General features: G+C 42.2%; 1 long non-coding RNA gene across 2 annotated transcripts in view; it reads left to right on the forward strand.

Moving 5' to 3' along the window:
* Positions 1-1,810: 1,810 nt before the first annotated feature.
* The window catches only part of LOC122233099, a 67,101-nt gene continuing 55,158 nt past the window's right edge, over positions 1,811-13,753 (forward strand). Inside the window, exon 1 of one of the 2 annotated variants that reach the window (XR_006210556.1) lies at positions 1,811-2,164. This is a non-coding gene — a long non-coding RNA (uncharacterized LOC122233099). Of the gene's footprint in view, positions 2,165-2,605; positions 2,846-13,753 lie in introns of those variants that run through there. The other variant, XR_006210555.1, reaches the window with a different exon arrangement.

Here is a 13,753-nt window from a genome sequence, read left to right on the forward strand (position 1 = left end):
TAACTCACTGCCATCCCTAAAGACCCTAGAAGGCAGAGCAGAAGTCGAGGTAGAGGCACAAAAACTAGCGACATTGAGAGACCCATCACAGGTGAATAAAGGAATTGGCAATCCAATGGGAGAGAAGAAAACAAAAGGGTCAACCACATTAAATTAGCGGCTGAGAAAGTAGGAGAGTTTATCGGTTACAACCTGGAAGCGGAGTGTGGCTTTTACCTAAAGCCAGATCACAGGTGCTCTGGTAAATGGTTAGAGTGCAAAAGAGAACCTTCTAGGAAAATAAACCTGGAAACACGACACAAACGAGACCCTACATATTCCACAGCAAACCTTTTCCCCACAAATCCATCGGCCCCCACTACTGATCCTGGTGCTTACACAATACCTTCTTAGTTTCAAATAAAATAACCTGCAATTCCATCATAGCTTGCCTGAGGAAGAAGCTGATAGATAAAAACACTTCCAGTTTTCCCAGCCCCTATTTTCACGTAGAAGCTTCAGTAATCTCTAAGCCGAGACCCAAGTGAAACAAGTCTGCCAATGAGGAGCTTTCTCGGGCTTAAGCACTTTGCCATTATTTATAGGCTTTCTCTCTCCCATCATGCTTGTTGACTGGCTAAAGAATAATATATCCACAATCATGTTTTCAGTTTTCATTTTTCACTTAGAAAAAAACATTTACCTTCCCCTTGACCACTACTACACCATTCCAGATGCTCCAGCAGGTAGTGTGGTATGTTGGAAAATTGCGGATTTTGGATTCTGGCAAACAATCCTGAGTTTAAATCCTAGCTCCATAAGTGATCAGTGTCTCTTGACCCTAGTTCCCTTATTCATTAAAAATAAAAAAATAAATAAAATAAAAAGAGGGATAGGGCACCTGGGTAGCTCACTTGGCTAAGCAACCAATTCCTGATTTCGGCTCAGGTTGTCATCTCATGGTATGTGAGTTCGAGCCCCACATTGGGATCTCCGCACTGACAGTGGGATTCTCTCTCTCTCCAAATAAACTTAAAAAAAAAAAAAAAAAGAGGGAGATAAAGTGAGACTTACAGTACTTCCCTGTCTTAGCGTACAGAAATAAGTGGGGGATTATATACCCTAGGTGCCCAGCCCAGAAAAGGCAATCATAAATCTCCATTATGTTTCCTGCTCCTCCTAATTTATACGACAAATGCAAAAACTGTGAAGCACTCATTCTCACTGTTCTTTATTCATTTGCCAAGCTTTCCTGGGAGTCTTCTGTATGGCAGATACAGCCCTTACCATATGGATGCCACCATCTCTGTCCCTGTGGAACTACGATCAAGGGAAGGGGGTGGGGGCAGAAATGAAACAGCTCGCTGATAAATTAATGAGGGGGTGGGGCTTGAGTAAAAGCTCTATTAGGGCAAAAGAGAATGAACCTAAATTCAGGGTACTGCATATGACCGTGTAAGCCAGACCCCGAGTGGGTTTAATTCTGAACTCCACCACTGAGCAAGTCCCTGAAATTCTCTGTGCCTCCCCATCATCTTTGATAAACTGGAGATAATCATAACTCCCCATTGGGTTACTGAGAAAAGTGAACGCTAACACCCCTTCCTAGGGCTCCCCACTTCTCTGCAGCACTCACTGTGCAAATCCACAGGCTTCCTCAGAGGCCTAGATTTCCATTAAGCCTCCAGGCATCTTGAACTTACCCCAAGGAAACACTTGTGAGGTAGTCCGGTGGTCATTACCAAACAAACAAAACCACTGACATTCCTCGCCCCAGGGTAGGACCTGACTAGCTGACAGATGCAGACCCAGCTACCTATGGGCAGCTCTTGAGGGGTATGCTCAAAACCAAGGGCTGACAACAGCAAACCCAGCACTTCTTAAAGCTATGGCTCTCTCCTAAGGGAGGTTGAGTGGAAACAGCTGGGGCTCATTGATTAGAATTACCAGTTTCAACCCAGATGTATCTGCTTCACAGTTTTCACACCCACACGGGCTCCTTATAAACCTGACCTCCTCCATCTTGGTTCAGCTGAGGCTGCAGCCCCTTTGGAGAGAAAGGCGGGACTGAAAGGGACAGGAAGTCCACGGTCTGGGAATCCCCTCCCTGTGGCGGATTACCAGCACAACTGCATAAGCCACGCACCTGAGTGTCCTGGTGGATCACAGGAGGACAGTGCAAAAGGTAAATAGCTGAGGCAAGTAAGAAATCGCGGTGTCTTGTAGCCAAGGGGTCGGTCTGTCCCAAGGATTTGAATTGACCATGAAATGTTACGTAAAGGTACTAGAAAAGCATGTGTGCCTCTTCTCCCACCTCCACCCCTAACAAAACCAAAACCAAAACCAACAAACAAAAAAACTCTTAAAGCTTATTCTAAATAAGAATGGGCACAAGAAATACTCAAATCTATAATAATAGTAATAATAATAAGTTACTTCTTAGTCTGCCTGTTCTGGACCAGAATCCTCTTCTCGGTAGGGCAGTGGGCGCAGGAACAGACAGGTGGAACCTGACACAGTCCTAAGGAAGCAGCGCGCAGTGCGCGGCCCGGGTCACCAAGGAAACCGCGGCGGCGGTGGCGGGTGGGAGGGGTGGGCCAGTAGCTGCCCCCGGGAGCAGTGGGAGCAAAGCTGCTGACTTCTGGGTTCCATTGACCCGTGAGAGCTGGGCCTCTCCCCGGAATCCGGAAACAGAAAGTTGCTTCCCAACTCAGAATGTCCAGATCTGCTAGGGGATCAGAATCACCTGATTAGAGACCAGAATCTGGTTTAGAAACCCAGACCCCAGGTATCCACTTCTGGCCTGCTAAATCAAAATCTGCGCAGCGAGGACCCAGAATCTGGATTTAACCAGATGTTATTGAAGGTAGGGAGGTTGGGAGGCACTGGGTTCGCCTATTATTCTTTATCAGCACTCCCTCCCCCTCTCCCCCACCACGTCCTAATAGTAAAAGAATCTGCACCCAATTTCCTCCCCAGCGGCTCTCAAGGTTGGAGGGGAGGGTTTCCAGCTGGAAATGCAGAGCACTTTCAGTTCCTTGAACTAAAACGTAAGCTGATTGAAAGCGTCGCTGCTTTGTGGGTTTCCCACTTGGGGGCAGCCTAGTCCTTTGCTCCCGTTCATTCCGCAAAACAGTGGCCCACGTGTTTATTCCAGTTTATTTCTGCTGCAGTTTTAATATAAACTGTTCTAGAAAGCCGAGTTTAGATGCAGAGAGAAAGGGGCGGGGTCTCCTTAGGAGGAATGGGGCAGTAGCAGAGGCTGGGGCTGTAAATATATGAAGCTTTAGCTTCAATTCCTGGTTTACATTTAGGATTCAGAACAAAGAATCTGTGCTTGTAAAGCTACGTTCTTCTTAAGAATAATGCATGTGCACTGAATGACAAATTCTCAATTCTTTGAGCCCTATCCTTTATTGGACAGTTGGATGGGACCTCAGGATTGATGGATGATGAAGTTTTGGGGGTGATGGTGGGGTTCATGGGGTGCGGAGCCCATGGCCAAGAAAGAAATCTTGAAGACGTCTTTGGTGCAAAAATGGTGATTTTATTAAAGCACGGGGACAGGATCTGTGGGTAGGAAGAGCTGCCCTGGGACCGTAAGGAGAGATTGGTTATATACTACGGAGTTGAGGGAGGTAAAGTCCAGGGGAAGTTTCCAATGGGATTTTCACAGCTAAAGAAGACTCAGGACACTGGAGGCCTAGCTGTTGTCAAGCTAAGGTTGTTTTCCCTCTAGCAAAGCATTAACATTAAGACCATAGGGATTTCCTGGAGAAACTCTGCCTGCTTCAAGTATGTGCCAACGGGCTGCAGGTTATAAGGAAATTTAATTGTGGGCTGCAGGTTATAAGGAAATTTAATTGTGGGCTGCAGGTTATAAGGAAATTTAATTGTGGGCTGCAGGTTATAAGGAAATTTAATTGTGGGCTGCAGGTTATAAGGAAATTTAATTGTGGGCTGCAGGTTATAAGGAAATTTAATTGTGGGCTGCAGGTTATAAGGAAATTTAATTGTGGGCTGCAGGTTATAAGGAAATTTAATTGTGGGCTGCAGGTTATAAGGAAATTTAATTGTGGGTTGCAGGTTATAAGGAAACTGTTGCATCCACACGACTCCTGAAACAGAATGCTACGGGCACCAGTGACAGTCACAACAAAGTTTATTACAATGAGAGGCAAGGCCGACCGATCGGGACCAACACTCTTGATAAGAGTGCGGCCCCGAACAGCCGGGGGACAGAGTTTTTATAACCAATCACATCGTTTTATCATCACCTGGGAACAAAACAAAGAAACAGGTTCCAGATGAGTTAACAGTTGCCTAATGAGGTGTTTACTTTAGACTTTCTGCCTCTAAGTTGCAACCAGTGGATCTCCTTGACCCTGCCTCTGATGCTCTTTTCTTTGAACTTTTGTTTCCTTAATTGGTGAAGCCTAATTTACAAGGGTATGAGGCGTAGTTTACCAGAGCAAAGCAAGGCTGTTATCTCTTAACCTTCAGTGTCAACACAAAGCTGTTATTTTTCAAGCTAAGCATTAGCCCTACACTACAATTTAACCCTTACAAAACTTAATTGTGGGCTGCAGGTTATAAGGAAACTTAATTGTATCTGCCATTTCCTTCTGCCTTTGTTGCCCACATCGTTGCAGACTGATGAGGGAGTGTGGGGTAAGCGGGCAAAATACAGGCTAACGGCACCCCCCCCCCAAGATGGAATATGTGTAACATTCCTTGGACACTCCTGACTACCCAAGAACAAAGGAAAGGGCTTTAAGTGCTTGCCATGGTAATGTGGGAAACTAAGGCAAGTGAGAAATTAAATTCCTTTACTGCCTATAGCCCACTGACAAGTCCTTGAAACCAACAGTGACCTCCCTCTAGGAGCTCAGCTGCCTGGATGATGACCCTTTGCTAGAGGCAAGAGAGAATCTTAGTTTAACATCCCAACCTCGAGGAGCCTATAAATCTACTTCCTTTATCTCAACAGCCCCAAGATACATGCTGGCAATCATACTCATGCCCCCTCCATATACATTTGAAGGGTCTCATGACTGAGGTTCTATTAAACAGTAATAAATGGTGTTCCCTAGCAACAGCTAGCCCCTCAAGGTCCTAGAAACCTTGCTTCCAAAATACCTTAGAGACTTACTCTATCCCTGACCCTCTCCCAACCTGAGGATATATAATGAGTTACCGTCATGACCCCAGTGCAGATCTTCCTGCCCACGGGTCCTGTCCCCATGCTTTAATAAAAGCACCTTTTTGTACCAAAAGCATGTTCAAGAATTCTTTCTTGGCTATCAGCTCCAGATCACCCCACCATCACCCCACAACTTCATCACAGACAACCAACCCTGGTTGCACCTGAAACCCGGGCAACCATGTGCCTCACCTGCCTTCAGGAAGCAGCAGGGTAGTGAAATGGGCGAGGGGCTCGCTTCTGCACTAATGGGGATCCCCAGAGCAAAGTCAGCCCTCTCTGATGGCAAAAACGGGCACTGTAATATTTGCAGAAGCCTGGGGAGGCTCATCTCAATGGAATGGGATAATCTATGGACCTCTAGTACCCGATGCATTTACCATGCCTTATTATGATAACCTGTTTATAGGTCTGATTTCTGTGTTGCATGCATGGCATATAAAGGCAGCTTGTCCTAAATATTAGCTTAGAACGTACTTCCTCCAATTCAAATTTCCAAATCTGAATTATTGCTAAATGAGTATGAGGGGGCTGGGATGATTAAGGCCAATTGAGAAGACCACGATATGTCCCTTGAGGTAATAAAACATCTTTTACACAAGAAAGGGGCTTTCCTGAGCTAATGGGTTAGCCATTGTGACTTCTCAAGATAAAGCTACAACAATGTAACATTTATTTCCCATGGCACCTTTTTTCTAAGAGTGACTTAGAGAAACTATGCTGCAGAACATGCTTTGGGAAATAAACTAGAGGAGCAGTGTGACCTCCCTGCAAAGTTTGTGGAAGGTAGAGTGGCACTGAACTGTTGGACACTTCTGGTTTTTCAGCATGGCAATGGCAAAATAGATTAGGGCTGCCTTCTTCAGGAGAGGGGTGGGATCAATCGTTTGAGAAAGAGGGGATAAAGAATTAAATTGCTGGATGGGGGGCACCTGGGTGGCTCATTCAGCTAAAGGTCAGACTTTGGCTCAGGTCATGATCTCACAGTTCCTGAGTTCGAGCCCCACATCCGGCTCTCAGCGCAGAGCCTGCTTGGGATCCTCTGTCTCACTCTTTCTGTCTCAAAAATAAATGAACATTAATAAAAAAAAAATTGCTGGGGAACATGCTAATGTGTATGTTTCAGACGCTTGATATTTTGTATTCTTGCAATCACTCTCTGAGATATTGGTTTATCCCCATTTTAGAGACCAAGAAACTGACATAAATTATTCCAATACTGTGTCCAACCTTATGTAGGCAGGAAGTGATATGGTTGGTATTCGGAGCCAGATATTTCTTAGTACATGGCAGGACCCCGGCGTAGCACTAGGGTAGCCAGCAGGGCTTGGGGAGAACAACAGGTTTTATTTTCATCATCAGCTGAGTAATTAATGGTGAAAAACAAAGTAGAGCGCAATCAGCTCTCAATTAGTGAGCAGAAGAAAGCCCCCAATGCCAGCTTTTGATGGTGGGCAGGGGGCAATCCTTCTTCAAACTACATATGGTTAGCGGAAAAAATTACAAAATTCATTGGAATAGCACAGAGCAGTGACTTCATGACCAACAAAATTTTCATAGAGTCAGGGTGGAGAGCAAGCTTGACTTTGAATTTCCTGGTTTCATTGAGTGGGAGAAGGTAATGCCATTAGTCAGGCTTAGCAACAGAAGGAGAACAAGGATTTTTTATTATAAATTTTTATTTCGATTTGCTTTTTCAATCTTGTTTTGGTGGAAAGAGAATGAGCTTCGGATAGAATGAACCCAAACCCAAAGACCCTGTGAGCTATTTACATGGACCAAACGCAAGTGTGAAATTGGGTCTCAATGCTGGATTATACTAATTTGGATTCCAGGTGCTACTTAAAATCATCAGCATGATAGGATTGGCTGCAGAGAAAATGGTTTGTGGGGTAAAGAGGACAGACGTTTTTCAGGATACCTGCGGAGAAAGAGATCTTGAAGGTAACAGAGACCGGCCTTTGAATTTTTTCTGGTTTCCAATCTTTTTGCCATTCTCTACATGGCAAAGTTATTTTACCTGCAACATAGAGAATCCAAATGGAAGAAGTACAGAGGGATATCTTCGTGCTAAGACTCCGTTTCTGGAGGGGCGCCTGGGTGGCTCAGTCGGTTAAGCGTCCGACTCTTGATTTCAGCTCCGGTCATGATGATGAGGTTTTGGGGGGATGATAGTGGACTTAATGGGGTCCGGAGCCGACGGCCAAGAAAGAATTCTTGGTGCGAAAAGGTGATTTTATTAAAGCATGGGGACAGGATCCGTGGGCAGGAAGAGCTGCCCTGGGACCGTGAGGAGAGATTGGTTATATACTATGGAATTGGGGGAGGTAAAGTGCAGGGGAAGTTTCCAGTGAGATTTTCATGTGCTAAAGAAGACTCCCAGGATAGTGGAGGCCTAGCTAGTGTCAAGGGAAGGTGGTTTTCCCTCTAGTAAAGCAGTAGCTTAAGACAGTGGGGAGTTCCTGGAGAAACGTTTCACTCTGCCTGCCTCAAGTATTTGTCAGTGGGCTGCAGGTTACAAGGAAGTTTAGTTCTATCTGCCATTTCCTTCTGCCTTTGTTTCCCACGTCACTATGGAGGGGTGATGTTGGGGCTCCAGGAAACGGAGTCTAAAGTTTTCTGGAGATTAGGCTATTGATAAGAATGCCTTTTTCTTATGATTTACTAAGATAATTGTAAATAGATGGAGACTTAGGTCCTGCAGGACTGTGCTCTCTCTGTTAACCATTTGTTTTTCCCCTTTCCTTTGTTCTTGGGCAGCCAGGAGTGCCCAGGAATATCATATCCCACCTGGGGGTGGGGGGTGTTTGCAGCCTGTCAGCTTGCCTTATGCTCCCTCATCAATGATGCTTAACTAAGCATCCGATTCTTGATTTCAACTCCTATCACGATCTCGCGGTTTGTGGGTTCGAGCCCTGCAAAGGGCTCTGTACTGACAGCTGCAGAGCCTGCTTGGGATTCTGTCTTCTCTCCCTCTCTCTCTCTCTCTCTCTCTCTCTCTCTCTCTCTCTCTCTCTGCCCCTCCCCTGTTTGTGTTTCTCTCTCTCAAAAATAAACATCGGAAAAAAAAGACTCAGTTTCTGGAAAGCATTATGACATTTTAGAAGCCTAAGAAACTTGTTTCTCTCATGTTTTAGGTTCACAAAGGCTAAATCCCTGAAGTGAATGAATCAAAAGTTAAAAATAACATGTGCGTGGAGCCTGCTCTTAAATGTTTGCTATCACGTGTACTCCTGTAGGGCTCATATGGAAGGCCCATTTAAGCACAACAGAGATGCTTTCTGGAACTGGGAAGGCTGCTGGGTCAGCTGGTGTAGGGTTCCTGATGGAGGGCTCCTCCCCCTACGGTCAGCCACATCCAGAATATCTTTCAGTCTTCAGAGTTAGCCAGACTCAAAGCACACATCTCCGGGGGAGAGAGAGAGTTAGCCAACAGTCAGTGTCACTGTGGGAAACTGAGTAAGAAGTACAGTTGGAACAGGAGGATCAAAGATTAGAAGCCGGCCAAGGCTCGCACACACAGCTGCTGAAAGAAAGGGCCTGGGGCCCTCAGCTTTCATGTGTGCTTACAATGATTAACTTGCAGGTGTCAGAAAATACCTGACAGCTCTCGGGCTTCAATAACTCTTTGATAACAGGCATACCCAACGTTCAAAAAAGCTGATTCCCAAAGTCATCTGTATGTCAGCTGTTTGAACCTGGAAATGCTTGCTGCTCAGGACGGAGCCTCTTGATTCTTTACCCTTGTAGACATTCGTTCATTCTGTGGTCACCAGCGCATGTTTAATAAGCACCTACTGCATGACATGAGCGTGAAACATGTAGCAGTGAACAAGCAGACAAAAATCCTAGTTACCATGGAGCATATAGTCTAATGGGAGGGGACAGACTGTGAATAAGGAATATATATGGAAAGCATGTCATAGGGGCACCTAGGTGGCTCAGTTAGTTAAGTGTCTAACTCTTGATTTCGGCTCAGGTCATGATCTCACAGTTGTGGGGTCAAGCCCCACTCTCAGCATGGAGCCTGCTTGGGATTCTCTTTCCCTCCCTCACTGCCCCTTTCCTGCTTGATTGCGCATGCTTTATTTCTCTCTGTCAATAAACGTTAAACAAATAGAAAAGCATGTTATATATTAAATAGTGACAAAACAAAAGAGAAAAGACATGCAAGAATAGACGGGGCGGGGGAGGGAGGTGCTGGGGCATGTGGCCTCATTGAAAAGGAGACATTCAAGAATCGGAGTTGTGCAGATGTGTGGAGAACTGGCATGCAGGGGTGAAGGGAAAGCAAATGCGAAGACTGCAGGGGGAGCCTGACCTCATGTCCAAGAGCAGAAAGGAGACAACGTGGCTGGAGCTGACTGAGCAGGTAAGAGAGCCCTAGGAGGTGAGGTCAGAGAAGCAGTGGAGAGCGTGGTTCTACAGAGCTTTCTATTCCTTTGACTTGTTTCTCCGACCTATGAGGCTGTTGGAGGGTTTTGAGAAGAATAGTATGATCTGACGTCTTAAAATACATATAATTCACATACCATTACATTCACCCATTCAAAATATACAGTTGAGTGATTTTTAGTCCATTCAGAATTGTACAACCATCGCACTCTATAATTCCAAGACCTTTTCATCCTCCCCAAAGAAGCTCTGTGCCCATTCCTCATTCTCCCATCCCCCAAGTCCCTGGAAATGACTATTTTCATCTCTGTTGACTTGCCAATTCTGGACATTTCACAAAATTAAGTCCTACACCGTGTAGCCTTTGCATTGGGTCTCTCTGTCACCTGGCATATTTTCAGGATTCATTCATGCCACGCCGTGCATCAGTACCTTATTCTTTTTCATGGCTGAATGATATTTTTAATTTACATGGGTATACCACATTTGTTTATCCATTCATCAGATGTCATTTATGTACTTGTCCACTTTAGGGCTGTTACAAATAATGCTATTATAAATACTCGTGCAGATGTACTGACTTTTTGTGTGTGAACATGTGTTTCTGGTTTTCTCAGGTATGTACCTAGGAGTGCAATTGTTGGGTTACATGGTAACTGTGTGTTTAACTTTTTGAGGAACTTGCCAAGCTTTTTTTTTTTTTTTCTTTTTTTTAGAACAGTTTACCTCAGCAATGCATAAAGGTCCTAATTTCTCCATATCCTCGCCACCTTTTTTTGTAGCCATCCTAGTGGGTGTGAGGTGGTATTTCATTGTGTTTTTTATTTGCATTTCCTAAAGACGAATGATGCTGAGCATCTTTTTATGTGCTCATTAGATATGTGTATATCTTCTTTGGAGAACTATTCATATCTGTTATTTTAAAATTGGGTTGTGTTTTTATTGAGTTGAAAGCTTCTTTGTATATTTTAGATACTAGATTCTTCTCAGATGTCTGATTTGAAAATATTTTCTCCAGTTCTGTGGATTGTTTTTTTTTATGTTCTTGACTGCCCTGTGAAGCATAAAACTGTTTAATTTTGGTGAGTTCCAATTTCTCCACTTTTTATTTTGTCGATAATGCATTTAGTGTTATATTTAAAAACCAATACCTAATTCAAGGTCACTAAGATTTATGCGTATGTTTTCTTTTAAGAGTTTTATGGTTTTGGCTCTTACATCTAGGTCTTTGATCCATTTTGAGTTAACTTTTTTTTTTTTTTTTTATACATTCTGTGAGGAATGCGTCCAACTTCATTATTTTGTATGTGGATATCCAGTTGTCCTAGGGCTAATTGTCGAAGACTGTTCTTTACCCCTTTGAATTATCTGGGTACCCTTGTTGAAAATAATTGTCCATGAATGTATGGGTTTACCTTTGGAGCCTCAGTTATGTTCCATTAGATCAATCTATCTTTACGCCAGTGCCACAAGACTGTCTTGATTACTGTAGCATTTTGTATTAAGTTTTGAAATCCAGAAGTGTGAGAATCCAACTTTGTTCTTCATTTTCAAGATTGTTTAGGCTATTCCGAGTACTTGCATCTTCATATGAAATTTTAGGATCACTTGCCAATTTCTGTAAAATAGGCAGCTGAGATTTTGATAAAGATTGCCTTAAATCCGGAAATCAATTTGGGGAGTATTGCCATCTTAATACTAAATCTTCTAATCCAAGAACATATGATGTCTTTCCATTTATTTAGGTTGTCTTTAATTTCTTTCAATGATGTTTTGTTATTTACAGCATACAAGACTTCTACTTTTGTTAAATTTATTACTGGCTATTTTACTCTTGTGCTATTGTAAGTAGAGCTGTTTTCTTGATTTCAGTTTTGGATTGTTCATTGCTAGTATGTAGAAATACAATGAATTATTTGTATATTGATCCTGTATCCTGCAACATTCTTGAATTTGTTTATTAGCTCTAATAGTTTTTTGTGTAATCTGTAGGATTTTCTATATACAAGATCATATCAGATGAAAATGGAGATAGCTTTAGTTCTTTCTTTCCCATTTACATACCTATTATTTTATTTCCTTGCTCGATTGTCCTGGCTAGAATCTCTAGTAAAGTGTTGAATAGAAATGGCAAGAGAGGGCACCTGGGTGGCTTAGTCGCTTAAGTATCCCACTTCGGCTCAAGTCATGATCTCACAGTTCAAGCCCCGCATCCGGCTCTGTGCTGACAGCTCAGAGCCTAGAGCCTGCTTTGGATTCTGTGTCTCTTTCTCTTTCTACCCCTTTTGGGCTTGTGCTTTGTCTCTCTCTCTCTCTCTCAAAAATAAATAAACATTAAAATTTTTTTAAAAAGTAAGAAACATTGCTGATTAAGTATGATGTTAACAGTGGGTTTTTCTTAGATGCTTTTGACAAGGAAAAAAAATTTCTTAGTGATTGCGTGTTCCTGTCATAAGATGTTGGATTTTGTCAAATACTTTATTAGAATAATCACGTGGACAGGAGTTCCTATATTTTATTAATATGTTGTATTACATTGATTTTTCATATTTTAAAAATTATTTTGTGAGCCATTGCCCTTCTTTTTAAATTTTTAAATGTATATTTATTTTAGAGAGACAGAGTGTGAGTGGGGGATGGGCAGAGAGAGAGGGAGACCCAGAATCCAAAGCAGGCTCCAGGCTCTGAACTGTCAGCACAGAGCCTGATGCGTGTCTCCAACCCACAAGCTGTGAGATCATGACCTGAGCTGAAGTTGGATGCTTAACCGACTGAGCCACCCAGGCACCCCTGATTTTTCATATGTTAAATCAACATTGCATTTCTGGGATAAGTCCTATTTGGTCATAGTGTATAATCCTTATTATATGTTACTGGATTCAGTTTGTTCATATTGAAGATCTTTGCATCTATATTCATAAGTGATTTTGATCTATAGTTTTCTTGTGATATCTTTATCTGTTTTGGTATCAGGGTAATGATTTGGGAAATGTGCCTCCCTCATATTTTTTACAAGAGTTTAAGGATTGGTGTTAGTACTCTTTTTTGTTTGTTTGTTTGTTTGTTTTTTAATACTGTTTGAAGCCATCTGGGTCTAGACTTTTCATTGTGGGAAATTTTTGATTACTAATACAATATCTTTGTTTGTCATAGGCCTTGATTCACATATTCTATTCTTGATTCACTTTTGGTACTTTGTGTCTTTATAGAAATGTATCCATTTCATCTACATTATCTAATCTGATGGCATATAATTTTTTATTTTTTTATGTTTTTAAGGTTCAAAGTAGTTTTCTTTCATATTTCATTTCAGTAATTTGAGTTTTGGGTTTTTTTTTTTTATCATGTCTAGCTAAAAACTTGTCACTTTTATCTTTTCAAAGGACCAAATTTTGGTGTCACTAGTTTTCTCTATTATCTATCTTCTATTTCATTTATTTCTGCTCTAATATTTATTATATCCTCAATTCTGCCTGCTTTGGGTTTAGTTCTACTAGTTAAGGTGGAAGATTAGGTTATTGATTTTAAGATCTTTTTTTTTAAGTTTGTTTATTTTTGAGAGACAGTGAGCACAAGTGCGGTGGAGGCAGAGAGAGAGGGAGAAAGAAAATCCCAAGCAGGCCTTACGCTGTCAGTGGATAACGCTACATGGGGCTCAAACTCAGAAACTGTGAGATTGTGACCTGAGCCAAAATCAAGAGTCAGATGCTTAACCGACTGAGTCACCCAGGCACCCCAAGATCTTTTTTAATATATGTTTATAACTCAAAATTTTTCTCTCAGCACTGCTTTTGGTGCATCCAAATGCTTTGATATGTTGTGGTTTTATATACATTCATCCCAATATACTTTCTCATTCTCCCCTTCCCCCCCTTTTTTTTTTTTAACATAACAGAACCATTGCTAGCATATTTAGAATTTCAGACTAGTTGGTTTCATTTGTGTGTCTTTTTCCAGAGTTTTAATATCAACGTACATATCTATTATTATGATAATGTCCCAAATTAAAAATGTAAAACCTAAAAAGATTTTAATGAAATGAAGATAAGTGACTTGCCTATAAAGAATGCAAAATAATGACCGTTAACATCCTCACCAAGCTCAGGAGAATGGATGAACATAGTGGGAAGTTGTGAATCTAATTTTCCAACTATTTGGAATAATTTAAAGAGAAAT

The sequence above is a fragment of the Panthera tigris genome, chromosome D4 (assembly GCF_018350195.1).
Source record: "Panthera tigris isolate Pti1 chromosome D4, P.tigris_Pti1_mat1.1, whole genome shotgun sequence".
NCBI lineage: Eukaryota > Metazoa > Chordata > Mammalia > Carnivora > Felidae > Panthera > Panthera tigris.